This window comes from Scomber scombrus, chromosome 3 (assembly GCF_963691925.1).
Source record: "Scomber scombrus chromosome 3, fScoSco1.1, whole genome shotgun sequence".
Taxonomy (NCBI): domain Eukaryota; kingdom Metazoa; phylum Chordata; class Actinopteri; order Scombriformes; family Scombridae; genus Scomber; species Scomber scombrus.
In genome coordinates this window covers 29,224,762-29,244,344 of record NC_084972.1, presented here as the reverse complement: position 1 = coordinate 29,244,344, position 19,583 = coordinate 29,224,762, and the positions used below count along the sequence as shown (strand labels likewise).

Sequence of the window (19,583 nt, the reverse complement as noted above, 5' to 3'; positions counted from 1 at the left end):
TCAGTAGCTTTGAAGCTAGCTCCGTGTAAATATAATTTAAGGTGTTTTATATTAGAGCAGGGATGTCAAACATGCGGCCCGCCGAGGGGTCCAATCCGGCCCACTTCCCTTCCTGTCTTCTTTCCCTTCCATCTGTCTTTCACTCCTTCCTTACTTCCATCTGTCTTTCCTCCCTACCTTCTGTCCTTTTCTTTCTTTCTTTCTTTCTTTCTTTCTTTCTTTCTTTCTTTCTTTCTTTCTTTCTTTCTTTCGTTCTTCCTTCTATCTTTCCTTCCTCCCTTTCTTTCATCCATCTTTCTTTCTTTCTTTCTTCCATCTTTCCTCCCTGTCTTCTCTTCCTTCCATCTGTCTTTCACTTCCATCTTTCCTTCCTCCCTTTCTTCCTCTTATCTATCCTTTCTTTCTTTCTTTCTTTCATCTTTCTTTCCTGCCATCTCTTCCTTACATCTTTCTTCCATTTTAGCATCCTGTCTTTCCTTCCTTCCTTCCTGTCTTCTCTTCCTTCCTTCCTTCCTTCCTTCCTTCCTTCCTTCCATCTGTCTTTCATTCCTTCCTTCCTTCCTTCAATCTTTTTAATGGACCAGCCCACATAAAATTGTTCTGTATGTGGCCCTTGAATGAAGAAGAGTTTGACCCTCCTGTATCAGAGGCTGGATTGAGACAGGACTGGTTTATTAGAGAGGTACACTAGTGTACGACAGGGTTAGCATCGCTGTATAGATGGTTATTACTGTATGACATGTTAACAGAGGAGCTTTGGTGGGTTTGACTGGGTTAAAAGGTTTAACGAGCTAGCCATAGCTGCATTGAGTGTGATTTATTTATTTATTTAATTGCATTACACACATATATACACACAGAAAAAGGGATGGAGTTATCAGGAATTAAACATACATGAGATTCGTGACTATTATATTGGATAATTTAGCAAAGGAGTTGTATACTAAATACTCTAATCAGTATATCAGTGTTAAAATGAACAAGCAATTAATTTATAGTGATAGCTGTACCCAAATATACACACAGAAAAGGGATGAACTTGTTAGAAATAAATAAATAAACATGAGATTCGTGACCATTATATTGTATATTTTAGCTAAAGAGTAGTGGGGTTGCATGAAGACTGAAATACAAACACTAAAATCAGTATATCAGTGTTGAAATGAACAGTCAGTTAACCTTTCTGTTGTCCTCGGGTCAAATTTGACCGTTTAAAAAAAAAAGCTTTTATATCAGAAATATGGATTTTATTTCATCGAATTGCCTGAAAATCACACAGATGGTTCCATACTGCATTATTTGCAAATATAATCATCCCCTGTTTCATTGAATTGAGTGATAGTTTGTACTTTCTATAAACAGTCAAACCAGAACAGGTCAATTTTGACCCAGGAGGACAAAAGGTGTGATTATTATAGCCAGAAAAGTTGCACGGTTGGTCAATGTGAATGTGTGTGACGATGACCGCACTGCTGGTCGTGTTTATTTGTTGTCACACAGCTTTGTTATAATGGTATTCTTCACATGACCACAGTGGTATTAGCTGCAAATAAACAGACTGTCATAACTGTAGGTGGGATCAAGTGGCAGCCGAGGCTGTGATACTGTTTATGCTCTTAAATCTCTTTTTATTACAGCGTCAAGTCAGGTCAGTTTTATTTTGTAAAGCTCAATATCACACATTTTTTCCACAGCATGCTTTTTACAATCTGTACAGCAATACAACATCCACTATATCCTGATTCAAATAAGGAAAAACTCCCTAAAAGTGTTTTTAACTGGGGGAAAATTGAGATTGTTTACTGGAAATAGTATTTTATTTTATTTGATCACTTTCACTCTAACATTGCTCCGTTTTTTTTACTACTGCACTGCTGTGACACTTTTAATCTCTCCCAAAGGGATAAATAAATATTTATCTTATCTTATCTTATCTTTAATCTCAGGAAGAGCAACAGAGGAGGGATCCCTCTCCAAGGAAAGACAGGCATGCATTAAAATGTTGTGTGTACAGATTAAAACAAGAGATAAGAATTAAAGAAGTGCAGCATGGAAAAAAAACAGGATGAGAAAAGTATAATTCTTCTAAATATCATGCTGAGAAAAACCTAGATTCCTTCTATAATTCACACCAGTCAGCAGGGTTGATTGTGATTGATGAGATGTATATAACACTGTATAACACATTTAAATGCACAGAAAGTTACCTCCTTCATGTCTGTCTGGTTTCTCTTAGCATCAGTGGACTTCAAGCTGATGTCCAATTCTCCATACTCTGACATTTTGGATTTTAAGCACTAGAAATTGCTGTTTGCTTGATTAAAAATACCTAATTAAAAGGTTTGGCTGTAATAGTTTTATATTTTATTATTTGAAATTATCACACTGAATGACGAGTTTGTACATTTTGTCATGAAGAGCAGCCTGGATTGGATTTTTCACAATTACTTTAAGATATTGTATTATTTTTTTATTCACGTTGGTTATAAGTGTCTTTTGGGGATTCTGGATATAACTTCAGAACAGTAGTAAATTAGCATGAGAAATAAATGTCAATCGAAAATATTGGTTGTTACTTTCATCCTTCACCGCCTTAAATTAATCTCCACAGCTGCAGAGATACTTAAAGTGGTTATAGAGGTTTATTAATGGTAATAACTTTTCATTTAGAGACGAATAAATATGTACAATTCCCTTAATAACAGTTAATAAGCTGAAAGTCACCAGTTCCCTGTAGCACAGGAATACTGTATATGCTTTAATATGATCTCTGGGCTTTTTATATGCCGTCATTAGTCTCTGGCAGTAAGCCACAACAGGAAATGAGAGGAGGGAGTCGGGGACGTCCCTGCAGCAAATATTTTAACATTAAGTCTGCTTTGATGCTTCAGTTTAGTGATGATATAAAGTGTGTGCAAGTAAATTCAAAGGTCTGGGTTTCTGTGGAAGTTGATGGACTAAAGCATGATGACACAGGTCTGGTAGGAGAGTGTCAAACGAGTGTTGAACTTTGAGTTAAGTTTATTATTATTTGTCAACGTTTTTCTTTATTTGAATCAAGGTTTTAAGGATTTTGTGTTGCTGTACAGGCTGTAAAACCCTCTGAGACAGATTTGTGATATTGGGCTGACAGATCAAAATGAACTTGATATAAATTATGTAAATTTAAAATCTTGACATTAGGTGTAGGCAACTTCTTTTGTGTTAAATTAAAGACGATTATACCCACTAGACAGGTATATGCAACACAATATGAAACCTATGCAAATTAAAGCTATTCTGTCCTTGAATATTTACAAAGATGCACTACTACAATTTATTTAAGTGTTTCGCTCACCTGATCAAATTTAATATCAATCAATGAATCAATCACTCATTTGGGCAATAAAATGTTGTTTTTTTTAAATGGTGAAAAATGTTGATCAGTTTCCTAAAACCTAAGATGATGGCCTCAAAAGCCTTTTTGTGTTGACCAACAGACCACAACCCAAATATATTTAGTTTACAATCATAGAAAATGAAATAAACAAGAAAATATTCACATTTCCTCTTAAAAAAACCTCAAAACCAATATCAGAATAGTTTGTGATTCATTTTCTGTAGCTTGACTCCACTGTTGACTCACCACAACCACTCATATCACTTTATCATCTCAACAAAATTACAAATAAAACATTTCTTTCTCCAAACTCTTAAACCTTTTCTCGGGCGCTGCCGCTGCTTCGTTTTGAGGAATGTAAACAAACCTCAGCCGGTCTCGGCGTCGGCGTCTTCTGTCGCCAAACTATAAATTAAGAAAGATGTGTGACAACCGTCTGTCGGATGGCTCAAGTATAATTTAGCCTCAAGTCTATAATTTGATAATTTAGCCTTTTTCCCGGCAACCAACCGACCAACATCTGGCGTGATCGTAACATCAAGGACTGCATTCAGTGTGGAGCCAGAAACCAGGAAGATCCAGCATGTTAGTAGATTATTTAACGCTGGAACAAACCATGAAGAAGGAGTTTTAAATCAGCTAATGTTTAAGTTACAAGACTGACTTTGGACTTGATTTTGGCTCTTTGGTCCCACAAATATGGCAGAAACTTTATTTATAGAGCACCTTTTCATAGTTAATGTACTTCAAAGTGCTTCATAGCTGATTTACAAGCTGATAATAAGACAGAACAAGTGACAACAGAAAGAAAAGGAACACAGAAACGATGAAAGAAAAAATTAACAAAGAAAAAATTGAGACCGATGCACATGAGCGAAAATAAGAATGATAAAAAATTATAATTATATAAATTAGAAAAAAAAGAAAATAAGACAAAGTTTATTAAAAAGCAAGATTAAAAAATATTAAAAAGACAAAAGAATTATGAAATAAAAGATTAAGTTTAATAAAAGCTAAACTAAATTTAAAAAAGAGATTAAGACAAAGTAAATCAAATCGATTAAAAGAAAAAAACTGAATGATAATAAAATTACATTTAAAAAAGTAGAGTAAAATTTTAAAACATCAAAATAAATCAAATAAAAATAGAATAAAACGGCTATAAATATTTTCTTAATAAACAAACGGGCTGAACAGGTTGTTTTTTTTTCATCACTTCCAGCTGTAATACCACTAATGCTTCATGCTGGTTATAAAACATCGCTGCTTGTTACCTGTGCAGAGGGGATTTTTGTCAGGAGGATTGGTTGACCCCCCCCCCCCCCCATGAAAATACTGTGTTGTCAGGAGGTAGCATTTTCACATAATTTTGGACTATCATCATTACAATATTCATTAAAACAACAGCACAGGTTGCATCTTTTCACTGTGCACTCAGACATTAGCAACCTTCATACTGAACTGACATTAAATTAATGCACATAAATTGGGTAAATAAACAATTGTAGCCCTTTTTTTAGAAGGGGGGGGGGATTCAGCTAGCCGGGTGGGCCGCCCCTCCGAGGAAATGATAGAGGAAACACTGCTGTAGAAATACATAACAAAATTCAACATTTCTCAGTGTTGTAGTTATATTTCATCAGCGCAGCCCCGAGGAACATGATGTGACTCGATGAATAGACAATCTTTATAAAATGAAGTCAGATGAGAGTATCACATAAATAAAAAATATTCCCACTGTGCGGGAGTGACAGGCAGTAACCGGCTATTTAATTTAAAAAGGGAGATTATCTGCATGTTTAAAAATGAGCCTCTAATAATTCATTGACACTCGTTAGTCTCACAGAGCTTTCTGCAGTTTCTCTACATCAGCACGAGTAGTTCTGGTTTTTCATGCAGTATATTTCCTTCCACGTCTGCTGCAGGCTGCTAACGGGTTAAAAGGAACAAAAGTACTGCCTCCTCAAGCTGTTAATCAATGAGAAGTCTTAATTGACCAAGTATTTTATTGGTTGGTTTGTCACAGGTGGAAAATAACTTGAACACAGAACGTCATCCAGAAATGTGCCATCTTTCAGTCGCTTTGCCCGACAAAACATTGATATTTGCTTAATTAACTCTCCATTTTTATATTGTATGAATGCCAAATAGAGCTGGGCAATAAATTGATACTATATCGATATCGTGATATTTTATAGATATTGTCTTAGATTTTGAATATCGTAATATGGTGATATGGAATAAGTCTCTTTTCCTGCTTTTAGAGGCTGCGTTACAGTAAAAATTTAAATTTCTGAGCTTAACAGACTTGTTCTATTATCTGCCTTTTTTCTCTTACTCATTATGTCCACATTACTGATGATTATTTATCAAAAATATCATTGCGTAAATATTTTGTGAAAGCACCGATAGTCATCCCTACAATATTATCCAAATATCGATATCGAGGTATTTGGTCAAAAATGTTGTGAAATATGATTCCACCCAGCCCTAATGCCGAACTGAGCGGAAGATGAAGAAGAATCAGAAAACAGACCGAATGGCGCTTTACCAGTTAACGTTGTTTTACATACTAATTAGGACCAAATAATAGTCGTATTTTGAGTAGTTAGGTGTTGCTGTTTATAAAGGACCGAACCAAGCGTTGTCGTCCTGGTCCAGCGCTGGAGTTCTCCTTACAGTGTCCGCAACTCCGCATATGAAGGGATGGGGCTGAACCAGCCAAGCCGAGAACATGTTACTAACAGCGAGCTTCAGGCTGAGAGTCCTCCTCTGTGTCCAGACGTGTTGAGACTCACGCAGACACTGGTACGAGCCAGAACTGCAGCGTCCCGCCTGCCATCCGTAGAGACATACGGAGAGAGCCGGCTGTCAGAGAGCGAGAGACGAACACAGAGAGACCCGAGAGAGCAGCTGCTCGCTAACAGCTATGTGTGTTTAGAGCAGAGAGCGGGAGAGAGGACAGATGTCTCACTCTAAGGGGAAATTTGTATTTTTCTTTAATACAGCCAAGTATTCACCATAATCAATATTATAAATATGCAAAGACTAGTTGATTAAGGGCTTGAACTAATGACTAGTAGGAAAATCTTCGGATAAAATGTTTGTATACACCTTCCTGACAATGTCAACAAAAACTTAAAATGTATAAACTTCATACATTTAAAGCAGAGTTGTTGTATTGGATTGCAGAGGTGTACCTAATAAAGAGGCCAGTGAATGTACATTATATAGATAAGGTATTCAATTAAATTTATTATATAGTAATTACTAGTTATGTTGTTTTATATTCTCTGGACTAAATTTTCTAGTTCATTCTCTGAACTTTATTATAGTTAAGTAATATATACATATATATAAAAATACTGTATGAGTTGGAGGAGAGCAACTGCAGCTTCAGTAGCACTAGCATCACGTTTTTGGGCTGAATTTGCTTCGCGCTATCTTTTCATGGTTGCTGAATGAGAAACGGCTGAGTGACTAAAGGGGCATTCCCACCAAACGCATGGAAAGGAGATTACTCACGCGACAAACGAGAATCCGTCGCGCTTCTCGCTCGAGTTTGGACGTGAGACCATAATGTAAGTTTGCGTTATTGCGTCACTCGCGCGAGAAGCGAGCCCGCCCATTTTCACTAGATAACAACAACATTGCTTCTTATCTCATCAACCATGGCTGAGATCACTTCCTCTTTTCTCTCATATGTCCCTGAGGCTCTTCCATTTCCTGCGACACACAACAGCTGACAAAAACACACGTAAATCAACTGTTGAATCTAGTAAACCAGTAACTTTATGCTGGGAAAGCCAGCTATTTTTTTTTTCCTTCAATAAATCTTTATTGACAATAATATTTCAGTACAAAGGGTGTTATTAATGTACATACAAACAAATGAACAGCAGCCAGGGGGGTTATTCAAATAAATACAGTAAATAAAGAGCACAAATTATATGTTGTGATAGCTTTCTTATTATTTGAGTCACAGATGCTCTGGATGTATTGGTCAGTTTCCCTCGGGAAAGCCAGCTATGCTAACTGGGGCTATACGTCAGTGACGTCGGGTGAATCTCAACGCTGATAGGCTGTTCTGGAGCTTTCATTAGTACCACATGATCTTCATCAGCAGCAGATAAATTTCCCCCTAGTTGAAATTCTAATTCTAAATTTCAGGACTTCTCTTACTCTCTCTTTTGGCTGAAAAGTTGAGATTGAAAGGTCACTTTATCTTGAAAACTGTGTTGAAAGTTTTGGTTGCCGTGGTAATCCCATAGTTACTTAATGGGAGTCGGCATCAAAGAAAAGGGAGACGTGAGTGTCGTGTAAGTCGTTCACGTCAAACTTCGGCTGAACTGTCTTCACCGAGTTGATAGCAGATATTTACTGAACAAAAATATTTTTGTGTGGTGCTGCTGGAAGAAATCTGCATGATTTTAATTATTGATTAGTTTAAATTATTTCCCAGCATGCTCGTGGCCACACTGAGGGGGTCCTGTTCAATCAATAATAGATACCGCTCATAAATTCAGAACATAGAAACTCATGTGGAGATCGCTTCACTAATCAAAGGGACAAAAAACCCCACTTTGGACACAGACTGTTTCCCGCTGGCTCGATTGATAGATTTTGGATGGGTTGTTTTGGTGTTTGGTTTTTCTTCTCTGTGACACATGTGAGTGAAACTTGTCCGTCACGCACACACATGTATGAGGATGGGCCGTGAGGATTGTGGTGAGAAATGATCCCAGATGGTGGACGTGAGGTCTTGGTGGTAGTTTTGACAGGACAGTGTGTTCTTTCTTTCTGTGTGTGTTTGTGTGTTTGTGTGTTTGTGTGTTTGTGTGTGTGTGTGTGTATGTGTCAGCAGCTGTTGGACTCTCGTCGGGGGACGCAGGGCAACAGCTGTGTGTATGTTTTTGTGTTTTTTTCACGGCATATTTTGTGATTTTGGGGACTGAACTGTGAACCGTGTGTTTGGGGGATTCTCTCCCACAGCGCTGAACGATAAAGAGAAAGCTTTTTTTTCTCTTCTTCCTCTCTTCTCTCTTTCCATCCTCACGCTATCATTTCCTCTTCTTTTACTTCACTACCTCTTTTTGTCCTCTTATTTCATTCCGCCCTTCTCGCCCCAAGTTTGTCTATTTTCCTCGACTCATCACCATTTCCTTTCATCTCCTGCTCCTTTCTTCCATCCACTTTCTTTCTTTGTTTACATCCTTTTTCTCCTTATCAGTTACACTTGAACTCAGTTGAAACTTGTTTTTCTGTGTTTGTTTGTTTGTTTGTTTGTGTGAGGATTGTGGTGAGTAATGATCCCAGTTGGTGGACGTGAGGTCTTGGTGGTAGTTTTGACGGATCTGAACTGTTGACAGGACGGTGTGTTCTTTCTTTCTGTGTGTGTGTGTGTGTGTGTGTCTGTGTGTGTGTGTGTGTGTGTGTGTGTGTGTGTGTGTGTGTGTGTGTGTGTGTGTGTGTGTGTGTGTGTGTGTGTGTGTGTGTGTGTGTGTGTGTGTGTGTGTGTGTGTGTGTGTGTGTGTGTGTGTGTGTGTGTGTGTGTGTGTGTGTGTCAGCAGTACATACCTCCAGCCCTTATTAAGCATTATTTAGCCTGGCTATGCTTCACTAATACGACCAACTCAGCAATAAACACACACACACAAAGCTGCTGAGTGAAGACATTGTGATGAGGGTGATGATGATGAAGATGATGTCTCAGCTCTAAAGGCCTATGGCTGTATGTTGAATTTTGGGGATTATAACAGAATCTCAGAAGTAGGAGATGAGCAGGGAAAGGTTGACCTCAGGTCTCTACACTGAAAGCCTGAGGTAAGAGGAGCGGAGGAATCTAGTGCATGTATGGGAGCCTAATGATGCAAAAAGTAAAATTAGTTGCACTACCAAATTAAACCACAATTTATATGTATGTTGATCCATTTGTTTGATTGTGTGATACAGGATTTGTACAATTTACTTTTATTTCTGTGTTTTTAAGAGCAATATGTTATAATTTGATTATTTATTTCATTTATGTTTATATACTAGAATTATTTCTATTGTTCATACTTAATTTTTTATATTTGTGATTGTATATGATTTTGGTATTTATGGTTTTAATTTCCATAAATATCAAAATGATCTATCTATAAAATATCTACCTATATGGGAGGTTGGGGTTTTTTCAGTGCTGCATATTGCTAATCTATACTTATATACTATATACTTTATACTTAATACTTAATACTTAAAGGAGAACTGAAGTGACATTCATTACAAGATGGTTAGTTCAAACTTTTCAAAATGCATCTGCATTGTTTTGCATTTTGTGACTTTCAGTCAAATTAAATCTATTTTTCCAGTCATATATTTCATAATGGAAGTTTTGTCAAAAATAGTGTTAAAATCTCGTCTCGTTTAGTGTATCGTCACACCGCTAATAAACATACACAGGCCACCGCCTCAGGTCAGTGAAGCAAATCTGTCCGACGAGAGCGATTAGCCTGGCTAGCTATCATTATTCATAAACGAGAACCAAAGATACCAGGACTATTTCACTTTGGATCCACTTGCTGTAATTAGTTTCCATCAGTAAAGCTCTTATGTGACCGAGCAGCTGCAGCTAAATGTGGTTCTTTCCCACCGTTTTCTGATGATTTAATCCCTCTAACTTCACTTCATGAAGAGAGATAAGTACGCTCTTAAACTGGAGTGGCTGCCTCCTGACAGCGAGCGCCGACCACTCGGATGTAAAATTAAAAACAACACAGCTGGTTGTTGTCACGCAGCGATGAAGGACGAATGATTTACTGCTGCAGAGACACGACTAACAAATTAATCCACAAGTGAAACTAAAGATGAAAAGATTCAGTCTGATAATCTGACTGAATTGCTGTTTTGTGACACTGTGTTCATGCTAGCTGCTGTTTTTCTTAAATCAATCTCAGTTCAGTCCCTTCAGTGTCATTTTCAGTCAGCACTGAAGCCTTGTTGACGTTTGATCGGAGGACAAAGTGAACCGTAATCAAATAACCAATGATGGTCTACAAACTGGCACGACTGCTACTATTATTTTGGGCATCTGCTTCACCTGTTTGAAACACTGAAGAGTGGCGAAAAGCGTCCTGAGGCGGGCTGTCGTGCAATTTCTACGTAAACCATCGGCTGCGAATTTTAGCCAAATATTTTTATTTATTCTATCACTGTCATTTAATTACACTGCTGGGACCTGAGTGCACAATTTGTTCTGTTCATGTGAAAAGATGTTTCTGAATGACAATAAACAAACCTTGAACCTTGAACCTGCAGCCAATCAACACACAGAGTCGTCTGACGTGTCAATTAATTTATTCCTGCTCTAAACACATTAAACACATAGATTCTGCACATCACATCCGGCACGACGACACAGTATACAGTCACAGATGCAGAAAACATAAGGCTGATTGGACAGAGATCTCCAGTCTGCTTGGTGTGGCTGCTGAGTTTGAACCGAGCTGCATGAGAGTCAATATTTGGATCATTTTTAGTGCACTAGTTTGTCTTTCTGCTTCAACTTCAAACCCACCTCGCACACAAGTGATGAAACAGGCACTTTAGGTCGGGCACGTAGGTGAAATCATGATCACTCCCCGGGTCTGGAGGGTGTGATACACCCACAGACACATTTACCTCCTCAAATACACAAGAGAGATGTTTCTCTCTGTGGAGCAAATAATGTCTATAAGATAGGGCTGGGTGATATGGGCAGAATCAAATATCACAATATTTTTGACCAAATACCTCGATATCGATATTGTAGGGATGACTGTCGGTGCTTTCACAAAATATTTACACAAGATTTTTGATAAATAATCATCAGTAATGTGGATATAATGGCCAAGTGGATAAAGGCAAATAATAGAACAGTCTCTTAAACTCCAGAAATTTTAATTTTTACTGTAACGCAGCCTTTAAAAGCAGGAAAAGACACTTATTCCATATCACCATATTAAGATATTCAAAATCTAAGATGATATATATAAAATATCACGATATCGATGTAATATTAATTTATTGCCCAGCCCTACTTAAGGATCTAGACTATTTATAAGAATAGTAGAAAGAAAGAAAATAAAGTTTAGCAGGATGACATCTGTGTGGCAACTTATCTCACTTCAGAGAACGTCAGATATGTCAGCGATGGTTTTGGTGTTTTATTACTGCGGCACACAGAATGACAGACATGAAAGGTCACACCGCCCCGCCACAGAAATATGATATTTGTGCCTCTTTTCGACACTCGTCAGTGTGTTCGTGGCGTCGCTCGGCTTAAGTGTTCCCTGTAAACATATAGACTGACCGTCCTTCATTAATGTGGTCGTCACTGCCTCCGGTTCTCAGCGCGAGGCTCCTGTGACAGATTATAATCTGGTCGACCTCTGAAAGATTATAATCTGATTACCTCAGATGATTTTCATGCAGGTGGAGCAGGCGTCTTTGTTGATTGTATCCACATTCAGTCAAGTGTCCGCCAAGATAAAACGAGCGAGAGCAGCTGAGAGACGTCTTCTGCTATAAAAATGTATTAAGATTAATGAAGAAGAGCTATTAGAGCTATTAGAGTTATTGATTACTTAATGCACTCTCAATGTAAATACATACAGTTCCGGAACATGCATATGTCTATATGGGTCAGTGATGTTTTACTGTGTCCATGTAGTTTAGTCAAATTTAAAGTGGTTAAAATGTGTGTATGAATAACTTGCACACATTCTTTTTTTGTGGACCCAGCATAACATTTCTGCTTTTAAGCCATTTTGAGAGAATATATTAGAGGATTATGGCAAAAATGTCTAAGTGGTGTAACCATAAAAACTTTGTACCAAATAATTAAACTTGCTTAAAAACACTAAATTCTCAATAAAACACCATATCAACTAGTTGGCATGATCTTACCTTATAACTTTTTTATATAGGGAATCTGGGGAATCATGTCAATCGGGAACCATTTCAACTTTTTTATAATGAAGTTATTTGTATTAGTGCAAAAAAAAAAAAAAAGTGTAAAATTATTAAATATTTATCATTCTTTTGTGGTTACACCATTTGACATTTTCAGGAGCATTCAGGCTTACCTCTGGTTAAAAAAATAGATAAATAAATTGTGCAAATGTACGAAGAAGAATACAAAATGTACATTTAAACAAACGATGCTGCTTTTAAGACAATTTTTAAACATATTTTTGAATTGCTCATCTTGCCAACCCGTATTTCTCACTAATTCTTTTTTTTTTTTTTTTTTTTAATTGGAATAAATTCCTGAAGTTTTTTATTGCAAGTCGGCACAATGTTTCCAAACTCTCCTAACAAACCAAAGAGTGATGTTCAATTTAAACAGAGTCATTAAAACTCCTCTACCAGGTTGAAAATGTCTCCTAGGAAATGATGAGGTTGCCGCAAATCCTCCGTAACCCTTAAAATTCAACACAGACAGCAACAGACTGCCAAACTACACACCTCCACTCTTCAAGATATTTGCGGAAGTCCTTAATTGGCTCTATCGCTCTCTCTCTGACTTACTGAAGGGCAGGAGGAATCACACACACACACATAGACACACACACATTGTCAGTCAGTCAGTCAGAAATAGCGGCTTAATCAGTAGAGCCGTAGTTGCGCCCACAGCTTTGTCCAATTGATGGCTGATTGCGTCAGCGGTGCTCGCTCAGATCCACTAAGCTCATTGGCTGGCTGCTCAGGTCATTCAAACACACCTGGGTTAGGGTTAGGACACAGGAGGCCGATTTAGAGATTGGGTTGTTTGTTTGTTGAGACGGTGGACTAGACTGGACGTTCTCCCACAGTTTCCTGGAGATTTGCTTGTTTTGTTTCCTTCTTTCGGTCTTTTTTTTTTTTGGTCTGACGTTGTTTTAATGTGTACATTTATTAGTGTAGTTTTTCAAGTTTTCTGTGCAGCGTCATGTCGTTATAGGGCAGAGAAATGTGGCAAAAACTTTAATTATCATTACTTTTTTCCTTATCAGTCAATCAATATATTTCACTTTATTTTTTATCCTAAAACTCTCCTGACGAGTCTTATAAGTATGAACTGCTTGTCATAAATCACTCGTTTCATGTTTGTGAGATGAGAATAATAATGATGATAATAATAAGTTACAAGGTGCTTCACACTATCCGATATTAACAGAATAACATGCACAAAAACACAATAAAAACAATCATCAAGCATAAATAGATGAAGCATTAAACAAATAGATAAAACAACAAAAAGCAGCAATTATACAATATTACAAAAGTCCTGCTTTCAAGTCCTACTTTCAGAAATCAGAAGACAAACATGTATCAGATATAGGAGTGAGTAAGTGAGTAAGAGACCTGAAACATTTAGAGGACATGAAATCCAGCTCGCAAGTCATCAGAGCAGCTCTGCACTGTGACATAAATACAGAGTTAAGGATTTAATGTCGAGCTAGGCGCTAAAAAACATATTTTTTTCTAAAGCAAAGGCGCTCCGTGACGAGAGGCGGTGAAGGGATGTGACAGCCGCAGAGATATTAGAGGAGAGGATATTATAACCTACAGGTGATGTTACACCGTCAGCTGCAACACGACGTGACGCTGGACAGAAACCTGCAGAGACCCGGAGGCAGCTGTCAGAGTGAGAAGTTTCCTACTGAAATGTAGAAGTTACTGCACCAAAATATGTCCATAAAGTTCATGAAATCCAAAAAAAACCCTTATATATTTATAGAAGGTCACTCCCCCTTATTTTGTTATTCTCATTGAGGCAGGAGACTGTAAGATGCTTTCAAATTCATTCATTCATTAATTAATGCGGTTAACTTGAGTTTTCGGACCATTTATCTTACCTATGCAGTTTTGTTTTATAGATGATAAACATAATAAATAGTAAAAGAGATAATAAAACAGTTTTTTCCACACACAAAAAATTAACAGGAATTGATAAGGAAATCTATAAATAATCAGGCTGATCAACAGAATTAATAATGGCATTGGTACCAATACATTCTTATCAATTCCCACCCCTATATGTCAGTGTACATATATAAATAAATATATATATAGGTCAATATTGAGTTACAGTATAAGGTCAAAATTTGATATTTATACTGTCTGATCTTTAATGTCCGTCAGCCTCAGGAGAACAGAGAGTTGAAAGAGGGTTGTGGTGATCTGTGGAGAGTGTTGAAGGAAACAGGAGGAGGAGGAGGATGGTGTGTTTAGGAGAGAGGAGGAGGAGGAGGAGGAGGATGTGTTTAGGAGAGAGGAGGGAGAGGAGCGAGTCGTCCTTGACTTCGCCCTCCAGCAGCCTATTCCCAGCCCTCCGCATCACGCTGCATTCAGGTCTCGCTGCGTGCCGAAACCAAACACACCTGTTGTCTGTGTGCCAGGAATTCAATAGAGACGCATATAGATCCACTAACAGAGATAAGACCACCAGCTGTTCACCGAGTACCCCCTGATATCCCACCTCTGTCTGACCCGATACTTTTAGATCTGAACCACGGCCAGATCTGGAGTCTCAGCATTCACTACTGAAGGATCTGAGTTTATTTGATTAGTCCGTGGGCTATTTTGTTACATGATAATATACACAGTGAGATGCTTCAAATGTGCCCCTTGTCAGATTTTGCTGTGTTTAAACTGAACAAATAAGGGTCGGCAAGATGAAATATCTTAAACAATAGTCTTAAAAGCAGCATCAGGTTTGTTCAAATGTACATTTTGTATTTTGGGGGTTTTATGTCATTTTCACATTTATTTTCCTGTGTATATAACCAGATATTAATGAAAAATACTGGTTACACCAATTGACACTGGGTTACGTCACATCATTGACTCATCGATCTAACTATCCATCTACCCATCTATCCATCTATCTCTATCTATTTACAGTATTTTGCAGACATTTTGGCTCAAAAAAGCCTAACTGACTTTCTAAATTTTTACTTTTAAACAAAAATTTCTGCCCTCACATTAAAAGTGTTAAATAAAACATCATAAATTCAGTATTTTGTGCACAAATAACTATTAACAGCAAGTTTCAATGTGTTTGATTCAGTGATCTGTATGGTAAATAAATGTGACATAAATACTTTAACATTATTCAGCTGAGCAGCTTTATAACATTATTTCTAATGACTTCACCACCGCTGGCTTCGTTAAAGACCTAAAAACAAGCAGAATTGATGTTGTTTTTATTACTATTGAAATGCAGTAGGGCCGGAAAAGGAATGTTAATTTTGGATTGCTGTTCTTTACTTTCCAGCATTACATTATCACTTGTAGTTTACTGTATTTTAGGTGATTAAACTTACAGGTACTTATTTTAAGGTTTGGCCTCTTAAATCATTTTTTAATGTGGCTTTATGCTGTGTGAGATTTTGAGGAGCATTAATATCTTTTAGCTATAAAATATCAACTGTTATACATTTTAAGTTTAAGCATTAATGCAGTAATTATTTTTGGCACATCATGAATATTTGAATATTCAGCTGCACCACAGACCTCTCTCTCACACACACACACACACACACACACACACACACACACACACACGCATACATAAACACCTTGAAGTGTGTGTGTGTGTGTGTGTGTGTAGAGGAGTCATGGATCATCAAGGTGATTTCTCCGATCCCAGAACAGATGTGGCCCGATGTTTACTGTTTGCTGCTAACTTTAGCATTCATCGCTCATGGGAGACACTGTTTACTGTGTGTGTGTGTGTGTGTGTGTGTGTGTGTGTGTGTGTGTGTGTGTGTGTGTGTGTGTGTGTGTGTGTGTGTGTGTGTGTGTGTGTGTGTGTGTGTGTGTGTGTGTGTGTGTGTGTGTGTGTGTGTGTGTGTGTGTGTGTGTGTGTGTGTGTGTGTGTGTGTGTGTGTGTTCTCCAGCCTGCATCTGGGGCTCATGCTCGGTCAAGCTGACTTGAGATCACACTGCTGGATGTTGACTTTCCTTCGTGGTTGAATACGTGCTGCCTGCTGTGAGCCGTCGTGATCGCAGGCCGTGATGTGTCTGTGTGTGTGTGTGTGGTTTCTTTGTGTGTTTCTGCACAACGTGAACCGCAAAGATATTTTCTTACTGTGCTGAATTGTTGGAGGTTTTGCAGGAAGCGTCTCGTGCCTGCAGCTCCTCATTTAACCACAGATTCACTTGTAGCTGCGTCTTATCTTCGTTGCAATGTTTAAAACCTGAATACAGACAAAAAAGTGCCAAAAAAGTCTATATTTAAAAAATTATTGATGTTCTATCGAATAATTAATCAACAATTAATCTACAGTCAGCTGCTAACCTCACTGACACATTTATAGTAGGAGCCTTTCATTAGTAAACCGCTGCAAAGCTTTTAGTGTGAAACCTTGATGAATAATTGAAATTGAAAGTGGACACTGAGCGGTAGTTTAACCTTTGACACTGTTTATTATCAGCATGTTTGTCATGGCAGGACTCTCCTTTAAGGATGTGGAGCAGATAGGACCCCCAACCCCATCACTGGAGAAAGATCTTGATTGTAAAAGCCCAAATTTGGTTTTCTTTTTAAGTCTTAAAATTTAAATAAATAATAATTATAAAGGAGCATTAGGCTTCACACAGTCTGTGAATTATAGAGCAGCTCACATGTCACGACTGTGTAATGCCCGTCTTTTTTTTAAACAAAATTACGTTTATAGGACGCACCACAGGACTGTTAAAGCCAACTAAAGGGCCGTCCACACTGAGAACAATAATGTTAAATATATAGTTTTAAATATCGTTCACACTCAAGTGGATGGAGGAGTTCACACCACAACTATAACAACAACGATAGAGGAGAACGATATCGTTGAGATCACTTTCAGAGCGATGAATGATTAAAAACACTGACAGACTGAAATCCTTCCCCTGACTGATGTATTTATTTATTTGAATGCAGTTTTGCTCCTCTCTCACCACGGACTGACGCGCTGTAAATTGGAGCATAATGAAAACCAGAGGTGATTTATTTAGATAGGTTTGTCTCTCTATATTATACAAAGATGCTGTAGCTTTGTTCTCTATTATAATGTAAAAACAACAAAGTTAGGGGATCTGTGCTCATACTGTGTGTCACTGCTGCAGCGGTGCACATTTATACACCTCGCTTCAACATCTGCTGCGGGTCAGTTCGGTCTGTAAATTCTGAAACATCACAGCAACTAGTGTCTGAAATACTTCTGATCAACAAACTGAATCAGCACACACCTCTGAACTCTTGTGGTTTTCTTTTTATTTCTCCATACAACATACTACAGCAGTGACAGTCCATCAATAATTAGCTTCAGACACAGCTGGAGCGCGTGCTATTTACAGGACGTTATCATTCATAAGTGTGGACGCTCACATCGTTGTCGTCATAGTTATTGTCCTCAGTGTCGACGGCCCTTTCAAGATTATAAAGTGACTAGAAAATGAATCTAGAGTTTTTCTCTGGGACTTAAAATCTGGGGAAAAGTCCTCTAGTGTACACTGTAAGCAGAAATACATTTAATTGACTTACTTCATCTTATGTTCATAGTTTTTTGTGTTGAAGTCTGTGAACCGGCTACATTTTTAGCTGCGATTCGAGCCGCCAATTAAAGCTTGGTGAGCCACACACTGAGTAACACTGCAGTAGAGTCTGCCTGGAGCTGAAGTTAGTTTAAATCTTATATTAACCAGCTGGACTTGCTAACACTTTGGGGTGGGGGGGTTTAAATGCTGCATATCTAGCAGATCTCTGCATGGATGAACATTAAGGTCTGATTGCCCCCAGAGAAATTAACTCACTTGCCCAGATCGGGTAATGGAGCTCTGCGTCAGGGTCTGTGCTCCGTGTTATTCTATTAGTTTGAGGCTGCGCTATGACATCATCAGCGACTGACAGCAACCTCGCTAAATCCTTGACACTGACCATGCCTTCAGAAACACACACACACACACACAATTACTGTCCTATGTCACTTTTTGGGACATTACATAGACTTACATTCATTTCCTCAAGACTTACCATAACCAGTACTTACCTAACCCTAAACTTAACCATCCATAATTAACTGGTCTTGAGTCTGAAATTTCTCAACAAAAGCAGCCTATGCCAGAGCCCTGGACACACACACACACACACACACACACACACACACACACACACACACACACACACACACACACACACACACACACACACACACAGATGTTGTCCTATGTTACTTTTTGGGACATTACATAGACTTACATTCATTTCCTGTAGACCCTAATTATAACCACAACTTTAACACTTTAACCATCCATAATTAACTGGTCTAGTCTGAAATTTGTCCCTGAAAGAAGCATATAAAAGACCCACACACATACACATATTGTCCTAGGTCACTTTATGGGACATTACATAGACTTACATTCTTTTACTGGAGACTTAAGACTTACCCGAACCATAACCACTACTTCCCTAACCTTAACCAAACTGGTTAAGTGGACTAGTCTGAAAATTGTCCTAGCTCACTTTTTGGGACATTACATAAACTTACATTAATTCCTGGAGGCTTACCCAAACTATAACCATAACTACTGCTTTCCTAACCTTAACCATCTCCAATTAACTGGTCTTGACTCTGAAATATGTCCCCAAAAGTAGCCTATGACAGACACACACACACACACACACACACACACACACACATAAGAGCAGGTTGTGACATCATTAACAGGTCTGTTTCTCTCTCTCCCACTCATCCTCTTCTTTGCTCCCTTTTTTCTCCTTCTATTCTCCTCCTTCTTCTTCTTTCATCCTTTCTTCTCTTGTCTTCGGGCAGGCGATGAGTCATTGAAGGGCAGCTTTGAGGTCTATGATAGCTTTGGAGAATTAAGCAGCAGATTTTTAAAAGAGGAGTGGAGGAGAGAGAGGATTTGAGAAAAGACAGACAGAGAGGGGAGAGGAGATTAGGTAAAAAAATAAATAAATAAATAAAAGACATCATGAAAATACACCCAAAAGTATTTACACACCTGAATATAACACCCATATGTGATAGCCGAACGTGTCATTTTAAAACCATTTGGTGTTAAACTGCTGCTATAACAGACTCCAGTCGTCTGGTGGATGAATACGCAGGGTGGTGGTGGAGGTGGTTAGGTTAGCCTGCATGTAGATCCTCGATCATCTAGCCGTAATGTCTAGTTTCTGTGTTTACTT

General features: G+C 38.1%; 1 protein-coding gene across 2 annotated transcripts in view; it reads left to right on the top strand.

Moving 5' to 3' along the window:
* The window catches only part of ip6k1 (inositol hexakisphosphate kinase 1), a 36,100-nt gene that overhangs the window by 446 nt on the left and 16,071 nt on the right, over nt 1-19,583 (top strand). The gene's annotated exons all lie outside the window — the stretch shown is intronic.